This window comes from Crocodylus porosus, unplaced genomic scaffold (assembly GCF_001723895.1).
Source record: "Crocodylus porosus isolate Cpor-Errol unplaced genomic scaffold, CroPor_comp1, whole genome shotgun sequence".
Taxonomy (NCBI): Eukaryota; Metazoa; Chordata; order Crocodylia; family Crocodylidae; genus Crocodylus; species Crocodylus porosus.
Genome location: NW_017728914.1, coordinates 36,020,526 through 36,040,570, shown reverse-complemented (window position 1 = coordinate 36,040,570; position 20,045 = coordinate 36,020,526). Strand labels below are relative to the sequence as shown.

The 20,045-nt window shown below is 47.5% G+C and overlaps 1 long non-coding RNA gene across 1 annotated transcript; it reads right to left on the bottom strand.

Annotated features, from left to right (window-relative positions):
• Window positions 1-242: 242 nt before the first annotated feature.
• On the bottom strand, window positions 243-19,206 carry LOC109310306. The gene is made up of 3 exons (XR_002101194.1): window positions 19,126-19,206; window positions 2,441-2,445; window positions 243-255 (listed from the first exon to the last, which is right to left on the bottom strand). It is a non-coding gene; the product is annotated as an uncharacterized LOC109310306 (long non-coding RNA).
• Window positions 19,207-20,045: the final 839 nt, after the last annotated feature.

Below are 20,045 nucleotides of genomic sequence, written 5' to 3'. Positions count from 1 at the left end.
ATTTCTGTGGTTTCTTCATTTAAATTATTACAGGCTTTCTTATCGCATTGCTTACAACAGGGCTGAAGGAAGGTGATGGGTAGCTGCTCAGCAAATTGCTTTTAGTCTGGAGGAAGTCACATCCGCCCATGCAGAGGTATTAAGTAAGATGTGATGATGCTGCCTGGCCAAACGTCCACAGTGATCTGGTTGCATTCCCCTTAAAGCAAAAGGGCAAAGCCAATGGGCTGGAATCAATATTACTGACAGCAGCGACTGATTCACTTGTTTTTCTCTTCCTCCTACATGGAAACTATTAATTCCTAGCTCCCTGCAGTCAGTTGGGCTGGAAGAGAATTATTTAAAAGGTGTAGTAAGGGACTTGCACGCAGAATGAGTTGAGGATGCAATCTGCGGGAGTTAGGAGTTAATGGAAAGCTGGGGAAGACTAAATTATTTGAAGTCCAATGTGGATTAACTCCTGACTTTGGCTAGGACGGCTCAGGTGGCCAGCCAGTTCCTCTTGGGTGGCCAGAGAGTAAATGTAGGTCTAAGGAATGAGGGCTGTAAGGGAGTTCATTAGTTGTTGGTATTTTGCGGCTCTTCCTTAAGGTACCAAACAGCTCATAATATACAGAGCCAAGGGCCTACGTGCTCCTCATCCAGGCCCTGGTGTTAGCAAAACCTGAGTCAGTTGCCCAAACAGGAAAGGACAGCTTGGTCTTGCGTCGTGGGCACTAGCCGTGATGATATAAGTCAAGAGACACAGGAGCGCCAGTAGAAAATGTATTGCTTCTGCAGAAGGGTAGACTCCCGCCTTAAAGGCCAAGAGCTACCCAGAGGAATTTTTAACTTCCGTATTTATATGGTTCCTCCTACATATGCTTAGTTGCGCGCGCAATGAAATTAGTCATAACATAATTTTTTCTGTTGGTTATAATTATCTTTTGCGATGGGAATCATCACAAGGGCGTTTTCCTCTTTCCAGTTGGGTCAAGCCGACCTCGGTGTCTTCCTGTTTTCAGTTGAGTCAAGCCAACTCCAGAATAGTTTTCTTTCTATATGAGTACTTATGTTTCCTAAAATTATATTTAGCATTAGTTATTCATGCATAGGTCAAACTGCTCACTAAACAATTTGTTAGACAGATATTAAAATACTTGAACTTATGAACTTATAAACTTCTGAACTACTTGTACTTATTCTTATGACCTACTCAATTAATCAAGCTAACCCATCTTTATATCAACTCCCCCCTTTCAGCCTAGGTTGCGGTACGTACCTTGGCTGACGCCTAGGTCATCGTACCTTGGCTGAATGGTCTAAGTTCGACATAGACCTCGACGTTTAGCATTTTGAGGACGAAGGCCTTTAAAATGCACCATAAACATGAGCAAACAATGCACACAATAATTATTACTACTAAAACAGAAAAAAGGGGTGTTAGTATGGAACTGAGCTGCCCGCTAATTGTCCATCCAAAAGAGCCGGCTAATCTTCCGAGCCAGTTATTGCTGGCCAAGGCCACTTTATTAACTTTAGTAGCTATTTGCTGAATTTGCTCTATTTGGTGGTCTAGTGGGATTGAAACATTGGGAATAGTTATACAACAATATTCTTTAGACAAGTTGAGATAGTGACATAAGCCCCCTTCATGAATAAGCAGAGCGTCCATGGCCATTCTGTTCTGCAGAGTCATTCGGGAGGTGGCCGGTAGTTGTTGATCGATTAAGCTGAATCCATTAGCTAATATTGCAATTTGCTCTGCTGTTTCTGCTAGTGCTACTCTAGCCTTTGCAATTCCTATTTCTTATAGGAATTGTCTTTCAAGTCCCCATGCCAGCTCCTTGTTACCCTGTTCACCATATGTTAATTGACTCCAAGCTTCATTGGGAAATCGAGGAATTGACGGGTTGCTCCGTCGATTTCTTTTACTATGAACTGCAGGAGGTGTCCGACCGGTAGATACTAGAAGTGGGCACAAGGTTACTATTCCTAAGGTGCATTGGACATTACTTAAAATTGCAGGTAACTCGGGGTCACGTAGGTGCCCCGAGACTGGGATTGAGATTGACAGAGCTGCCAATCACCAGAGGAGCTCGGGTGCCGGTTGCCAGGGCGACCAGGCGGGTCAGGTGGCCAAAAGGGGGCAGGGCCGGGCCTTTATAAACAGCCCAGGCCGGAGCCTGGCCAGCAGTTCCCTTCTGGTAGCCACGGGAGTGGGAGCTCTGCGGCAGAGCTGAGCAGCCGGAGTTGGGGGTCGCGGCTTTACCACGCTGACCGGCTGTGATGATGCCGGGGATCAGAGCACCCTAAAGGGAGGTATGGTTGGGAGCCCTGGTGGGGGCTCGGTGTTTACATTATGAGCGGGGGGGCTCTGTGTTGTAGCCTGTTGGCTCAGGTTTCGGTTATAGTTAACTGGAGGACCGGGTGAGGCTGTGGGGGTGTGAGGAGGCCTCACGGGGGCTCCCCAGCAGCTTGGGGGTTCCCAAGTGCGTAGTGCCACTGTGGGCACGGCACGAGGAGTGCCAGAAAGGCGCTCGGGGTGTGGGGTTGTAGCCCCAGCTGCGAGAGGCACGGCACAGGCCCCAGAGTGGGGTGAGCGGTGCCGGTGGGGTACTACTGTTTGCGCCGGAGAGGCGCGGGGTTTGGGACCCCAGCCCATAAGGGCGGTATTTGGCCCAGTGGGGCAAAAGACCCAGAAAAGGGTCAAGGGGCCAGGCACGACTGCGGCCACCTGAGCCCCAAGCGCGAGTAGCGTAGTATAGGCCCCAGAGGGGGCAGTGAGCGCGCATGAAGAGCGCGGCGTAGGCCCAGAAGGGGGCAACGGCCGCGGAGAGCGCGTCATAGGCCCCAGAGTGGGGCAGCGGGCCGAGTGCTAGCCCAAGAGCGTAACAGGCCCAGGGGCGCCAGTAATGGGGCGGCGGCTATGGGCCAGGCCCAGGGGCGCCAGGTGGGTGACAAGCCTGGGGTGCCAGAAAGGGGCACCAGGGCGGGATGAGCCAAAGGGGTGCCAGAGAGAGCACTAGAGGGCAGGGGCCTGAACAACGTCCAGGAACAGCTGCGAGGCTTGGGGTGTGCTAAAGGGGAGGTAGGAGGCACGCATAGCCCTTAAGGCAAGGGGTGCACAGAGGCACCCCATATGGAGTAGGGGCAGGGACACACGTACCATTCACCCGGGGATAAAGGCAGCCTCCCTTTTATCCTATTTATCATCAAAGACGTGGTGGGCGAGAATCCGGGGGTGCTGAGTCCACCTTGAGTGACGGTAGGGGCGCTAGGGAGTTCACGGCCACTCCTAGGCCCCGCTCCCTCACACTCAGTCCGGAGTTTTCCATCAGTACAAGCCCATGGGAGTCCGGGTGGGGCAGGGGCACTGATCTCATTGCAGGAGATGGGTTTGTTGTCTAGTCTTATTGCCCTAGAAATAATCCAAAATCTGGGACCTTTTTTCTCATTAAGTTTCCTGATCTTCCTCAATTTCCCAATTAAATAGGTCAGAGGTCATGTTTAGCCAATAGGCTTCACCAGTATTATTCCACAAATTTGTTTTATTAAACTCAAGGCTACTGTTATGACATGCTAAACCTTGTAACTGTGCTTGTATGGCTGGGAAATAGAAATTAAGGAACTGTACCTGTTGAGGACCGGTTATGGTCCTGTTACATTTCCAAATAGTTTGAGGCCGCACAAGAATAAGGGGACTGAGGTTAATCTTTTTTTTTTTTCCATGGCTCATAGGTGTTATTAAAAGTGCATGTTCGTTCGATACACCATGGAGGGGTCGGGGTTGTTAGAGGGTCCCACGGGAGGGAGTGATCTTCCTTTGGCCAGTTGGTCTTAACAGTAGCTGCTCTTCCGCAAGGTATGGCGGAAAAGGGAAGTGAAAAATTTAAATCAAAACTCCATATTTCTTTAGCAGTGGATCCATCGGATGCTAGAGGAACGATTGTAACTCAACATTTCTCACTCCCTTCATCAGAATCACTCTTTGGTTTAAAACAATCTAAGCTGTGTGATTGGGCTGGCCAAGAAATACTTGCTTTTATTCCCAAGTGAAAATCCGCTAATATTATAGATTTACTATGATTAAGACCTTTAGATAAGGTCCTATCTACATCAAGGGGCGTTACATATGCTCTGAGTTGGCTATCTTCTATCGATTTGGGAACGGGTAAGCAAGCCGTGAGACTTGGGGTGTTAAGTGTTTTGGCCCATGATTGTATTAGTTGCAACACAACGTTCTTCTCAAAAGCAGTAATTCCCGTAAAATTAAATCCTAAGCAAAAGAGCAATTCTTATAGTCGCCCCTTCTTCCATAGCCAACAAAGTACTAGGAAAATTATCAGGACAGGGGGAAGAAATAGGAAAAAGAGAACCCAGGGTATATATTGCATACTATTTAGCCCTAACGAGGAAAAGTTTGAGTCTCTTTGTTCATTGAATTTTCCAGATATTTCCTGCTGCTCTTTTAAGTTTTACAGGTGGAATACCGCTTGGTTCTGATTCGGCTACAGGTGCTTGTCCTGGTTTTAGATGGCTCTGGTGGATCCAATTTCCTTCTCAGCAATCTTGACCACAGTGTGAGTTGTTAGTAAAACCTGGAAGGGCCTGTCCCAACGTGGAGCTAGGGAATCCTTGCGTTGGTGTATCTCGATCCACACCTAGTCTCCTCGTTTGTAAGGGTGAAGACTGGAGTCGAGGTACCGGTTGCACCAGTGTCGCAGCCCTGCGAAGAGAACTAAGAGTGCTGGAATGATAAAACATAATCAGTTAATTTTTCGTCTCCTCCTAACAAGCTCACATGCGGATTCTTCCATCCTTTATACAAGGGTGGTGGGTGACCAAATAGTAACTCATACGGTGATAGATTGAGAGGTTTACATGGTTTTGTCCTAAGGGCAAACAGTACAATAGGCAGGGCCTCAGGCCATTTTAATTTAGTTTCGGCACAGATCTTTCCTAAAAGGGTTTTTAAGGATAAGTTTAGCCTTTCTACCTGACCTGAAGATTGTGGATGGCTAGGAGTATGGAACCGTGCTTGAACCCCTAAAACTTTATAGGTCTCCTGTAACACCTTTTCTGTGAAATGTGACCCTTGGTCTGACACAGTTACTTCGGGAAGCCTGAATCTTGGTGCAATGTCTCTAAGAGGAGCTTTTACTACTGCAGAAGCATCTGGTCGTGTTGTGGGAAAAGCTTCTGGCCAACCTGTAAGCTGGTCAACTATCACCAAGCAATTTTTGTAATGATAAGCTTTTGGTACGTCTATGTCATCAATCTGTAATCGTTGGAATGGTAAATACGCCCAAGGTCTTCCTCCAATATGAGAGGTTTTCTTTGTCGAATGGTTATGGGCTTGGCATATGGGGCAGGAATTTACAATCCTGGTAGCTTCTACATAGATGCCGGGAGCAAGCCAATCTCGGAGTACACTGTGTGCTAGATTTTCTGCTCTTGAGTGGTTAAGATGATGAATTTGTTGGACCAGTATACGTAAAATGGCACGAGGAGCGATAGGACGTCCATCAGGCACTCTCCAAACATCATCCGCTCCTTTTTTCCCTTCATATTTAGTTTCTCACGTTTGAACCTCTGCTGGTTGTAGGTATTGATATATGGAGGGGAGATCTGGTAAAATGATACAGGAAAACTGAGAATCATAGTTATCAGGGATAGGCTGAATGGCTGCAGCTTTTGCTGCTGCGTCAGCCTTATTATTCCCAACTGCAATTTCTGTGTTTTCTTTAGAATGGCCCGGACAATAGACAATAGCAATTTCTCTGGGAAGCAGAATAGCATCTAAGAGTCTTTTTACTTCAGTGGCATGTGCAATAGCATGTCTGTTCGAGGCAAGGAAACCTTGTTGCTTCCACAATTGTCTGATTGCGTGACAAATGCCAAATGCATATTGAAAATCAGTAAAAATAGTCACTGAACAATTTTCAGTAAGTTCACAAGCCCTTCTTAGGGCAATAAGTTCTGCAGCTTGGGCACTGGTACCCGGTGCAAGGGGCCTGGCTTTCCAAACCCATTGCACCGTGGTCACTGTGTACCTTGCATGTCTTTTACCTTTGATGACTGACGATGATCCATTGGAAAAAAAAGATATAATCTGGGTCCTGTAAGGGTTGTTCTTTAAGGTCACTCTGGGGTTTTTCTACAAATTCAACCAGTTTGCAGCAATCATGGTGGGGGAGTCCTTCATTTGCCTTTGGCAGGAGGGTAGCTGGGTTGAGTCGCACGCATCGTTGTATGGTGATGTTTTCAGATGTTAGCAAAAGAACTTCATATCGGTTTAGTCTCTGGTTTGAAAAACGTTGAGTGTTATGCTGGAGGAGGAGAGCTTCAATCGAGTGTGGTACTCTTACGGTGAGCGGGTGGCCTAAGACCAGATCTTGGGCTCGTTGTACCAGCATTGCAGCAGCGGCGACAGAGCGGAGGCATGCAACGGCTCCTCGGGCGACAGGGTCCAGCTGAACTCAGTAGTATGCAACTGGTCGAGGCCGATCTCCCCAGGGCTGCGTTCGCACTCCAGAAGCGACGACTCTGTTCTCATGAACGTACAGGACAAAAGGTTTAGTGTAATCAGGGAGACCCAGGGCTGGTGCAGTCATAAGGGCATGCTTTATTCTGTGGAAAGCTTGTTTCTTATCTCTAGACCAGTGTATGGGATCTTCAGCTTCATTTGTAGTGGCCTGGACTAAGGGTTGTACTATTTCTCCAAAGGCTGGGATCCAGGGCCTGCAAAATCCTGCCATACCTAAAAGTGCACGGACCTGCCTTTTACTCTGAGGTCGCGGTAGATCTTGGATAGCTTGTAAACGCTTGGGGGACAATTTTCTTGTGCCTCCTCTGAGTATATAACCTAAATGCTCAACTTTAGGTTGACAGCATTGCAGCTTTGAGGGTGATACCTTATGCCCTTTATCTGCCAAGGCCAAGAGCAGGTTTTTTTTGTATCTTCCTTACAAGAGTCCATGACCTAATAAGAGGTCATCTACATAAACAATCAAAGCAGTGTTTGAGGATAAGGTAACTGTAGATAGATCTTTGCGGAGGATTTGTGAAAAGAGCGTGGGGGATTCTACATATCTTTGGGGTAACCGTGTCCAAGTCAATTGTCTTTTTTTTTTTCCAGGTGAAAGCAAATTAAGTATTGTGAATCTGGGTGTATAGGGATACTAAAAAAAGCTGCGCACAAATCAATAACTGTATAATACATTGCTGACACTGGTATGGTGGTCACGACAGGAGCTGGATTGGGTACCACAGGGTGTCATGGGGCAACATAGTTATTAATTGCTCGGATCTTGTACAAATCGATATACAGGTTTTCCGTCAGGATCAAGCTTGGGTTTTTTAACTGGGAGGATGGGGGTGTTGCAAGGCGAGAGGCATTCCTTTAATATCCCTTGCTCTAAATAGCTGTGGACCAGAAGTTATAAACCTTCTATTGCTTCTCTGGACAGAGGATATTGTGGTACTGATGGAGGTGGACCTGCCTTGGTTTGAATAATGATTGGGGTTGCAGATTTAAGGAGCCCCACTGCTGTGGGGGTCCAGCCCCACAATGATTTAGGTAAAGTTAGGAGTCCACTGGGAGAGAAGAATGCTCTGCGTCACTTAGGATGGCCTGGAGAGCTAAAAGATTTGTACTAGGAATGGTAATTTGAATACCGGGTGGGCTACGTTCCAGAACCGCTCGCAGCTTGCATAATAAATCTCTTCCTAGTAAACCAACAGGTAACCCATGTGACAATAAGAAAGCACGTTCAGTGGAAAGGGTCCGATGGTGACCTTGGTAGGGCCACTATACAGGGCATAAAAAGGCCTACCTGATATTCCCATTACTCGCCTGACCCCCCTTACTGGTACATTAGCCTGCCCTGGGGAAACACCCAGTGAAGAAAGATCTGCGCCAGTGTCAACCAAACATTTATACACTTGGCCTCGTACTCTTATGTTAACATACGGTTCAGAAGAAGGACACTTCATCTTATATGTGGTTACATCCAAATTTCTGCAATTCATCTTGTGGAAAAGCCTCCCGCCGCCTGTAGTCACTCGTCAGACTCAAGTAAATCTCCTCGAAGTTGCTGGCGATGGTCAATTTCAGGCGGCGCGGCAGCCGAACGCGGAGTCGGCTCTGGTATGGGGGGCCCCCGCGGACGAACCGGGCAAGCTTTCTTCCCAGGTCCTCTCTGCCTGCAATAATTACAGGTGTCATTTGGCCGTGGCCCTGCTGTTGGATTACATTTGGGGTGATTTAGGGTGGAATCCTCCTTGTCCTTGTCCTTGTCCTCTCCCTCGGCCTTGGCTGTAGTTGTGGTGAGGCGCAGCTTGAAAGTGTTGGGTGAGGGCGGCAGCTAACACGTTTACTTCTTTTTGCTTAAACTTCAATTTCTCTTGTCTCTGGACTTCAGACGTCGGTCAAAAACATAAGTAGCTAGGGTAACTAACTGAGGGAGCGTCGTGGTATTCCAGTCGGCGTGATGCTTAGTAATGTACTTTCTTATATCCTCAGTTGCCTGGCTGACAAAGGCGGAACTGACCACTGTTTGGTTAGTATGGCTATTTGGGTCAAAATCCCCACCATGTCTAATCATAGCACTCAAAAGTTTTTGACAGTAATCACTGGGGTGCTCAGTTGGTCCTTGTTTAATGGCTTGGACTTTAGTCCAATCCGCCTTTTTCCGCCCTGCTCTTTTTAATCCCTCAAGGAGGGTTTGTCGGGCCCGTTGTAAAAGTCTCAAATCATTGTCACCATGGCGATCATCATTTGGGTTCTAGTTTGGAGGATTTAGGGGCCAGGCGGTACGGTCCTGAGCATCACCTTCTATGGCCCACAAATTGCCTTGATTAATAATTTCTGCTTTCTCTTCCTTACTAAGAAGAGTGTCCAAGAGCTGATTCATATCTGTCCAAGTCGGATTGTGGGTGTCAATAATAGTTTCTACCCTGCGTCTCACCGCTTCTGGGTCGTCCCTAAACTTGGGGGTATTAGTTCGCCAGAGAACGAGGTCCTGAGGGTTGTACATGGAAAGCTGACCCCTTCTTGAGTAGGGACGGGGTACTGATGCAACGGGGCTAGACAGGCAGGCACCTTTTCTTTATTCTGGCTCCTCATATGGGTGGACATTGGAGAGCTATCAACCAGTGCTCGAGGTGCAGGATTATCCACTGGAGAGCCTATAACTTTAAGATCGCTCTCCATTATTGAGGATGACGATGACCCTGGGGATGAGGCTGAGTCTGGATCTGGGACAGGGCAAGGCGGCCATCCAGCCGGACGCCATTCATCCTCCTCAGAGCGGGAGCTGTTGGGACGTATGGAGGTGGTAAAGCTTCAAGAGCGTTCTCTGGACTAACTCGAAGAGGGGCCAAATGCTGGGCTTCAGTTTTTGTTGGATTATTATTGTTACGATCTTTTTTCTTTATAATGGCCGCATTTGCCCAAACATACCAGAAATCCATCTGACGAGGGTGAGAGCTCTCTAAAAACCCTCTAAGATATCTTAAAACTTCTTGGTCAAACGAACCAAGACTAGGCCATTGTCGACTTGGGTCCTGGTAAGTATATCGAGGCCAAGCAGTTGTGCACAATTGGATTAATTTAGACTTAACCTGATTAGTTCCCGGGATTTCAGCCCAATCTGACAGAACAGTTCCGAGGGGACTTTCTAGAGGGACGGGGACGGATCCTGTTTGTCCCATGTTGTCTCCCTCGGCGGGGTACCCCTTATTCTTTTAAACCCGAATACCAGAGTCGACTTTTAAACCAGACTTAACCAGTGCCCCAAACAGGAAAGGGGACTTCTCAAAGTGATCACAAGCTTGACCGGTGCCCCAAACAGGAAAGGGGACTTATCAGAGCGAGAGAGCAGAGATAGGAATCGGTTCCTCAGTGCGCGAACAGAGACATAAACTGCGTCACACAGCTTTCCCGGCCCAAAAGGGTTGGACGGACGACCCACTAGGATTGCCTGTGTCACCGGGGTGAGGAACTGGGGGAGAGACGGGCCTATAACACTTGGACAAGACCAACGAAACACATATATAAACAGCCAATAGCAAGTATTTTAAAAGGAGTGCTAGCATTATGCCAATTATTTCCTGAGAAACACCGTACTCAGGGTACCGGACTGACACTCCTACTGTCTCGGACCCAATTCACCTTACCTCCGTGCCAGAGCCATCACCCCCCAAACTTACCCCGTAGCCGGCTTGGGTGTTGCTGCAGGGGATGGCGGCTCAGGCCCGGAGAGCTAGGTTCTCATCTGGGTCGCCAAAATTGTCAGCAAAACCTGAGTTAGTTGCTCAAACAGGAAAGGACAGCTTGGTCTTGCGTCGTGGGCACTAGCCGTGATAATGTAAGTCAAGAGACACAGGAGTGCCAGTAGAAAATGTATTGCTTCTGCAGAAGGGTAGACTCCCGCCTTAAAGGCCAAGAGCTACCCAGAGGAATTTTTAACTTCCGTGTTTATATGGTTCCTCCTACATATGCTTAGTTGCGTGCGCAATGACATTAGTCATAACACAATTCTTTCTGTTGGTTATAATTATCTCTTGCGATGGGGATCATCACAGGGGCACTTTCTTCTTTTCAGTTGGGTCAAGCCGACTCTGGAATAGTTTTCTTTCTATATGAGTACTTATGTTTCCTAAAATTGTATTTAGCATTAGTTATTCATGCATAGGTCAAACTGCTCACTAAACAATTTGTTAGACAGATATTAAAATACTTGAACTTATGAACTTATAAACTTCTGAACTACTTGTACTTATTCTTATGACCTACTCAATTTAATCAAGCTAACCCATCTTTATATCACCGGTAAGCCTGCTGCAGACACTGTTTGCAATAACCAGTATCATGAAGGTTTAGAAACGCTCGTGTGAATGCTGTTCCTGCCTCTAACTGCCCTTGCATCTGGTGTTGCATGATTGACTCCTGTCTTTCTGCCCTTACCATTAATTTCAGTCATTTGCTGTTGACTTAATGAAGCTGTTGATTCCTGCCACCCTGATTGCGTGCATCTTGTTTGCACTCCTCTGGCTCCAGCTGTGGGTAGTCAGGAGGCTCTGCTGATGCCAATGATGAGAAACAGTCCAAGGCATTTGAGCTGGTACCATACAGCATCTCGGTTAGGAAACCACAATGATGCAGCAGGCACCGGAGAGGTCTCGCAGCTCAGCTCTAGAAGGGGCGCTCTCATCAAGGAGGTGGGGATCAGTTCTTGGCCCTTTGCTATTTCACGCTTTTATCAAGCACAAAATTATTCGCCAGTTGGGCAGCCATGTCGGGGACTGGCAGGGGAAGAAGAGGACAGGTCTCAGCTGGAGAGCAGCTTGGTATGCTGAGAGCAAGCAAACAGACAGTGTTTCCATATGGTCACCTATTATAATGTCTGCCTAGGAACAGCGACTGCAGGCTGTCGTCACAAACTGGGGGTCTATCCCCATTCATGGGGCTGGAAAAACTGAGGTCCTAATGAATAATCATCTGCCCAGGTGCTCCCAGCCCCTAAAGGGCTAAAAAAGACTCGTGCGACCCTGGACTGTATAAACCTTGGGTTATCAGGTCGGGAGGGTTTGTTACTTCTCTATGTGGTGCCATGACTTCTGCTGGAATATCCTGCCCCACTGTCACGTCCAGGCTTCAGGACAGATGTTGGGAGGGTTTGGAGAGGAGCGACGGGACCGAGCAAAACATTGGAAAAAGATGTCTTTCGGGTGAGTGATCCAGGCAGGCACGTACTGTACGTACAGACCTGAGCAAGATGCTGCCTTGCCTTTTGAGCAAAGGGGGCAGGCATTTAATCATGGAGGGCTCCTCACTCCAGCAGGCAAAGTTCATGAACAAGAGGCAACGCGGCACGCTCAAACACCCGCACCCTGGACTATTGGGATGCTCTGGACTTTGGCTACACCTGGCATGATTTTAATGGGCCAAGTGGGAGTCTGTGTCCTTGCTGAGATTTTGCTGGGGGAACACGGCTAAGACCTCTAAAGACCTGTGTGGGATGCATCATTTTGGGAAAAGCTGATTATGAAGCGCCCCTGTCTCTCTGGCTTTGCTTTCCCCTTGCTAAGGCTTCGCTCAGAGTTTTCTCCCAGTCCTTATGAAACAAGAAGCATCTCTTCAAGGCTATTACTGATGTTTCTGGTCTGTCCTGAATATATGCAGTCATCTTTAAATGTGTTTTTCCCCCATCTTTGCTTTATATGCTGTCTTCACTCGAGAGAGCCCGCTCTACCACAGATTGGCACTCGGGTTCATATATTTTAAGGACAGAAGGGACCATCATATCACTTTGTCTGAACTTGTGCATAAGACGGGGCACAAAACCTCTCTTGGTAATGCCCACAGAGATCCGTTTATAGCAGGATTATGCGGAGGGAGGGGAGTCATTTCTCTGGGTCAGATGTGTAGCCAGTGTCGCTACCATTTCTGGGCAGCCCTTTCCTTAGGCCTGAAGGACAATTAGCAAGGATAACAGTGGTTAACTACATTTAACTTTGGGGAATACACATATTCCTTCTGCAGCTACAGAACAACCTCTCTGCAAGGTTGCTAAATGCTGTTAAATAGCTCCTGCCTTCCTCCCCAAAGGTGGCTGCATTTCTTTGATGGCTAATGCAACATCACTGCAGAGCCTGTATCCTTATGTGGGTTTATAGAGTGCTCTCAGACCCCTTGATGAATATATTTATACAGTTACAGCAAATCATATGACTAGCCCTATTCCTTAAGCGGGAGGTGATTATTGAATGATTACTTGTGAAATTTACTGGTGCTTTTTTATAGTTTAATTTCTCTACAAATTGGAGCATTCGAGTATTGCAAAATGCAGGCACTGAAATCAGCTGTTCGGTCTCCTGAATCTCAGCATCTGTTATAGGCCAGTTCAGCTACGAATCCCCCATTTTACAGGGTCCTTCTCGATATCCAGCTCTTTTCTGCACAGGCCAGCATTCATTGCCCCCAGCAAGGTATGAGCTCATGCTGGCAGTAATGACACTTTTAAATGGAAATCAATCATAAGCCGATTTTAATATTTTTAACTGGCTCCACTACATCCCTTTTGGGACTATTTATGTAGCACCAGATTAAAAACCTTTCCTGTTACTCCTCAGATTGTATTGATCCGGTGAAGCCTGCTCTATTTCCGGTAAGCCTGTTATACCTGGAAATAGGATGCAAATCTCCTGATGGCAGCAAAAATCTGAAAAGCTATCAACTCAGACCTGGGTGGGATTAGGATTTAGCAGCTGAAGTCCGAAGTTGTGTTCCTGAAGGTCCCCGCTGAGCCGTGGCTGAATTTAGAGGGGCCTACGCTCTGTTGGCATCGCTGGTTTAGAGCCAGGAGTTCCCAAAGTAAAATTTGGGGCACCTGCCTTGCAGGTACGCCCAGCTGGGACCCAGGATCTAGGCATCTCTGGGTCCTCTGAACAGCTCTTGCATCCTATGGAAAAGGCTTGTCGGATAAAATATCTAATGAACCTTGGAGTAGGGGCCATCCCAGCAAAGACCTGGGTGTTGTGGATGCTATTCCAGGGCAGGGGTCCGAAGGTGGGCACGACAACGCCTACCTGCTGCCCAGGTCCTTATGGCATCTAGCTCTGGGCCTATACAGGAACACCCACGGTGGCTGGTGAAGCCATTTAAAGGCACAGAGTTAGGGAGTCGAGCCATCTCTATGGGGGCAGCTCCTGTATCTGATGCACATGCTATTCTCTCCCGTTACGTCCTATTGATTTGCTTGTGTTTTGTGCTGCAGTGTTGCGTCGCCCGCGTGTTTCTGACAGCGCAGGTCGATAGCCTCGTGCTTCCCTTTGGCATGCCCCAGTATCCACTAGCACACTCCTCTCCCTTCTGTCTCCTTACCAGGGATGATCTCTTTATTGTCCTTTAGCGGCTCTTGCATCCCTCTCCTCCGCTAACCAGCCGCCTTCTGTCTGCATCCAAGCAGGCTCTTCGGAGCAGGCCGGTCACTGCATTTTGCCATCCTCACGCGTCGCTGGCAAACGTCAGTACCTCCTCGGGCTCCCCGTTCGTAAAGACCAAGTTTACAGGGAAATGAGAGTCGTGGCACGTAGCGATGTCGCAGAGGGTCGAGGACGGATCCAGTTGCTTCATCCAACACCGCGGTTGAACTCTTTAGTGGCCCAAATCCAGCAGCAGCTACAGTATTTCCAAGCAGGCTCAACCCAGGTGTGAAGTCTGGCACTTGCATTGAAGTATTTGTTCACTGTTTGATAGTGCATGCGAGTCTTATTTTGGTGTCAGCTCCTTTGGGGGGGACTAACATGCTCTAGGGCATACCCAGCAAGCCCTTTATCTTAGATGGGGTCTCTGGGCCTTACCGTAATGCCGTAATACTAATGGGAATCTGTCCCTCCTCTTTCAGTCCTTCAGAGGAGCAGCTGTCTATGGGCTATGGGGTTTTTACAGGCAGCGGGGCCCAAGTCGGCTTGCAAATGCAGCGTAGAGGTGCAGGGGTTGGACCCCAAGGCGAGGGCACGACTCTGTCTGGGCACCAGATTGTCCCCCTCCCTGTTCCCGCCGCCTCTGGGAAATTGGAGACAAAATGCCAAGTACCTCGGTTACTGCCCGGGGCAAGAGAAACTTCCTTCGCATCATCATATAACTAACAAGTGAAGACGGCTGGCATCGAGTCAAATTGTTACGTCCCAGTCCCAGCCCGGTTGGATCAGGGCGGCACCTCGATGCGAGCGGATGTTACCGCTGTCGCAGGGAATTGTCGAAGGAATCGGGCCGTTCCCCTCGGGTTTCATCAGCATTACGGGGTCTGGGTCTTAGTCAATAAGTTGGTTCAATCGGAGAAGGGGTTTGTTTTATCCTCGTCTTATGGGGCTTTCGTGGTTCCTGCCTCTCGCTAGCTGAGAGGGGTCCTCGGTGTTCAAAAGCAAAGACTTGTGATGCAGTTTTTCCCCCCGCTTGTGTTTCCAGCTCCATACAGTGGCAATGCGCTGAGTGCAGATTACCTGGCTATGGTTTCTTATCAACAGAAAACAGCTGGCTACGTGGTCTTTTGTGCTCCGAGCGATGCAGGCGCAGGGGACTGGTGAAGCGAGCCTCAGAAGCGCCTCCGTTCAAAGGGCCGGCTTTCCTCCTGCATCTGCCCGGCTTCAAACCAGAGGAGCAATGCGGGACCTGTACCCTCCTTGGCTTTCAGGCAGGACCGAAACTGGAAGTCTTGGAGCAGTAGCTATGGGTCTTTTTTGCTACCAACAGCACCTTGGCTGCTACCCTTGCAGTTCCTCTGTTTTGCCAGGTTCATAGTAAAAAGAGCAGGAGGGAAATGTTGTGTGGCACTTTCTGCCTCGCGCCATCACTTCCCCCTTCTGCAGGGGTGAAGTTGTGTCTACGGGGCTAGGGGTCCTCTGACTCCACAACTTCAGCAGCTCCCGATTTCCACTTTGGGACAGCAAGGAGGCCAATATTGGAGGGACATACCATGACTCGGTTTGGCTGCGCTTGCACTCTGCAGTAAAATAAATGTTCTCCATAGACACCTCCGTGGGCTTCGCACGCCTGATAATGAGCGAACACAAAAGCCTTGCAGATAATCCGCTTTAGCCTTTTCTAGGAGCAGCAAGAATCCTCAAGTTTTTAATTCCTCCTTTATTTTCCAGCTCATCAGGCACCCTGGGCATGGCTTGATTATCCCTTGTCAGAATGGAAATGAGGTCACGATGTCCTGAATATTATTCTGCTGCCGACGCTCTTACGGGAAAGACTGCACTGTTTCTGAAAGAAAGCCGCTTTCTCTTCGGCCTTTTATGACCAGGTTGGAACCACCAACATATGGCCACGCTCATTTCTTGCACATCTCCGTCATCTGTGCCTGTGTTCAGGGCAAGATGGGTTTGCAGTCATTCTCCCCCCATAATGCTAAAGCACTTTGTAATGACCTTGCCTTATAATTAGACCCTTTTACTCATAGCCTTCAAAGCCAGGAGTTCATCTAATCACCTTCTCTAAATTGCAGGCCATTCCTTCTACCCAGTTACTTGTGTAAGGTGCCCAAAAGTGCCTTTGATTTGACCAAAGCAGTCTTCAGGTGAAGACTAGATGACTGAAAAGCCACCATGTCTTCCCATGTTTGTCCCCTTTTCCAAGTTGGTATTGACTGGGCTTCCACGTCCAGCCCTTGGTTCTTGCTAGGTCTCTTTCTCCACTAGATTAAAGATCTTTAAGATGCAGAATTTTCTCCCTACAAGGAAACTCTTGCACTGGGATCGAGTCATCTCTCTTTCTGCCTTCAGATAATTAGCTTAATCCATTAATTTTTAAGCCTCTTGCCATCAGACCTTCTGTCCAACTGTTGACTCATCGTTTTGCAGCACCATCTCTACCGCCCCGGGTTTTCGACATCCTTTTAAAAATGTTGGCTCCAGGACTGTGCACGTCATTCTGGTATCGGTTTTACCCGTGCTGCAGAGAGGGGTAAAATCACTTTCCTGCTTGCCATCCTCTGAATGGAGCAACGTGCCCAGAATTGCACTAACCCTTCTTGCCAAAACATTGCAAGGGGAAGGCAGGCTACGGGCCTTGGGTCTGCTTTTGGAGTCCGTTTTCCAGGCTATGGGCTCCCATTTGTATGCTGTTGTCAGCTAAATCATAGCGTCCTCTACGAAGAGTAATGGTCTCCATGAGTAGGTACCTTAGTCACCTCTTAGACCTCTCTGGGCAAAGCTAAATAAATCAAACATCCGTGGTCTCTTGCTGCCGGTGTAGTGCAGTGACTTAAAATAGCAGGTGCCTGCGACTGAAAGACCAGTGAAACAAGTATGTGCAATTTTGGTCTAACTTTCTGGTAGGAGATGCTAGGTTTGCTGGGAGAAGCAGAGTGGCCTAGCATCTAGTTTGGGCTGGGTCCTTCAATTCATTGCTTGTCTTTCACCTGTCGTCATGATTCAAATGTAATAGGGAGCTAATGGAAAAAATAGTCAGAAGCAATTTCATCTGTCTCCTTCACAAAGGCAGGTGAGCCTTAACCACATTAAACGTGAATTTTTTTTTATGATTGAATCGTGATTCCACACAAATACCGTTAACTGAAGTTTTACATTAGTGTATTATTTTACTTTATACAGGGAGGCTGGATTTGAATAATAGACAATGAAGGTTGAGGGGACCCCAGGGGGTTGAGGGGACCTCAGGGGGTCACATCTACTCCAACCCCCGCTCCAACAGGACCAGCCCCAACTACATCTTCCCAGCCAAGGCTTTGTCTACTGAGGTCTTCAAAACCTCCAAGGATGGAGACTCCACCACCTGCTCCAGTGAGAGAGTTTTTCCCTAAATCCAAACTAAACCTCCCTCGCTGCAACTGGAGCCCATTGCTCCTTGAATGTGGACTCTCAAGAACCAGAGCAGGGGGAAAACCCTCAGTTTTACCAACCTGGCAGCCCTTATCTGTGCAAATGGCTTACATTTCCTTTAGACCTTCACAAAAGCATCTAGTGTTAATGAATGAAATGACAGAGGGCCAGGAAAATGGTACTAAAACCACCAAACAAGAAGTTCTCGTGATGGAGCAACCCATGCTCCGGGCAGTGGAGACGGGGGGCTGCCGTGCGTTCCCACAAGGAAGGGCTTTACTGGAAATGTTAGGTTTGTGCCTAAAACAAAACTGGAAAATTTAAATAACCTCTATGGCCCTTTTCTGGGCTCTCCTTCCTCACTCTCCCAACAATTAGTTCTGGTATTTATATTGTGCTGGTATCCATGTCTCTGTGCCATGCACTGTGTACTTCTACAATAAAAGGAAGGGCCTCACACTTCTGATTTGTTTTAAGCCGGACAATATTTGAGGCTGGATCACAGAAAACTCTTGCTCTTGTTGGCCAGTGCTTGTTCAGTAGGGCTGTATTCACATGAGTCCAGATAGCACAGTATAGACCTTGGTGCCCAACTCGTGCTCGTGGATGGAGCAGAGCCTGTGTGTACATGGGGTTTTCTTTTTCTTGGTCACCTCTAAGCATGGACAAAAATGCTGCTTGCAAAAGCTTTCCATAGAAATACGATGCTCTTTGTACGAGTCAGTCACTTACTTGCACAGACACGGCATTTTCTTCGACCAGGGTTTCTGCTGTGCAGGGCTCATGGGATCAAGAGCAGCCTGGCTGCTCCCCGCTGCCACCCCTCCTCTTATGAAGGGATGATGTGGAGGAGATGGCAAGGAGCAGACATGCCCCCCGAATACTGGGGGTATTTTAATTGAGGGTTTCCACCTGGAGGCAACTACCTGTGCTTCCATTTCAGGTTGAGGCACTCAAAGGGGGGAAAACAATGCAATTTTTGTTATAAGGAGTGCTATTTCTACCTATTGCCGCATTGCACTGCTCCGGTCTCAGGACTGAGAGCACAATCAGACAACTGCTTTTTGAGGATTAAGCTAGCACAGCCACCATCACAATGGCAAGGAATAGAAAGGCTAGAAATCTTTTTTGGCAAGGACCGAGTCTTTGCATTTGCACAGCGCTGAGCACAGCGGGCCCCGCTCAGTACCATGCATATGAAATAATGCCACATAAGATGCACAAGTGACCTGAGAATCCAGCCTTCGTTTGGCCATTAGGTGCCACTATTTTCCTATGTTTTTCGAGCAGTCTGAAGGCAGGTGGTTTTATTCGGTTGCTGCCTCTCCCCCGGTCTGAGAGCGATGCGAAATCTTGTTACTGCAGAGAGGTTTCGTGGACGTGAGCAGCAGCATCGGTGACACAAAAGGGTGGCTTCCCCTTTCTGCCTCTCTCGGAGTCCAATATCTGCTAGAAATTATGGTGAAGCCAATTAGCTGCAAACGCTTCCTCGCACTTGGGTGGTTTATTTATATAGGGACTTCACAAGAAACATTGCTAGCAAAAAGCCTTCCATTTATGGATTAATTTGACAATTTAATTTGATCAGAACCTCAGGACCTGCATCATTTTGTATTAAAAGCGACAACTATCTAAATATTTTGATAAGCCATAATTTCTTCAGGCAAGTACTGTATTATCGGGTAATTTCATCACCGGCTCTAGAAAATTACTATTTAATTTGTAAGAAAGGCAACATCTCTGAACTCCACGCTGCACATACAAAATGACCCAAGGAAAGCACGTGCATACTAGACACTTGACTTCATGGCTCACGGTCATTGACCCGATTCCTTCTAACTCTTCATTCCAGAGGTGTTAACGACCCTTTCTGTTTAATGAGCTTACTGCTCCACCAATCCAGCTAACCTTTGCTCTGTCTGTTGGCTGCTCCTGGTCATAAAGCTCCTATTTCACAGCCCTGCATGTTGGTGGTTGTTGTGTTTTTTTTGTTTTTGTTTTTTTTTAAAACTCATTGCAATTAAGTTGATTTTTGTTTTTGCTTGAATCTTAAACTGAATCAACCATCCATAGGCCCCTGGCCTTTCAGTAAAGCTTCTAGTTTCTTTTTAACTGGTGAAAAATATATGTTGTTTTATATGTGATGACGAACCTCTCCATCTGCACCCCACTTTTTCAAAATCCTAGCTCCACCCATGCCCGGAGCTACTTTTAGATGTATCAGAGAAATTTATCCTGGCAGCATACCATGTCTGGTCAGACACCAGAGGGTTAAAATGATACAGGAATGGAAATGCTGGTGTTTCCAGTCCGTACCCAGTGCAGAATTGCAGTTGGAGCAAAATGCCTGGGAGAGACTATCGTTGCCTAATTATATTGCCTAACAAAAATCTTACTAGTCTAATAAAAAAATATCATCTCTACTATGAGTCCCGATTGCCATTGCCTAAAATAATCTTTTTCATGGTCTTTCCGAATAAACCTCTCCTATGTCTCCCTTCTTACTCTTTCCATGCTAACCACTTCCACGTTGGCCTTGGGCTTTGACTTGTTTCTTTACCTGCGCAACCAGGGAGATACCTGGTCTAGTTTTGTGCCCTAAATCGGCTTCTCTCCATTTTATGGACAATAATCTGCTTGATGATTGTCCTGTGCCAGTTGAGAGACAATAATTCACAGCCTTCTGGAAGCAGTCTGTCTCCTCAGCTCCT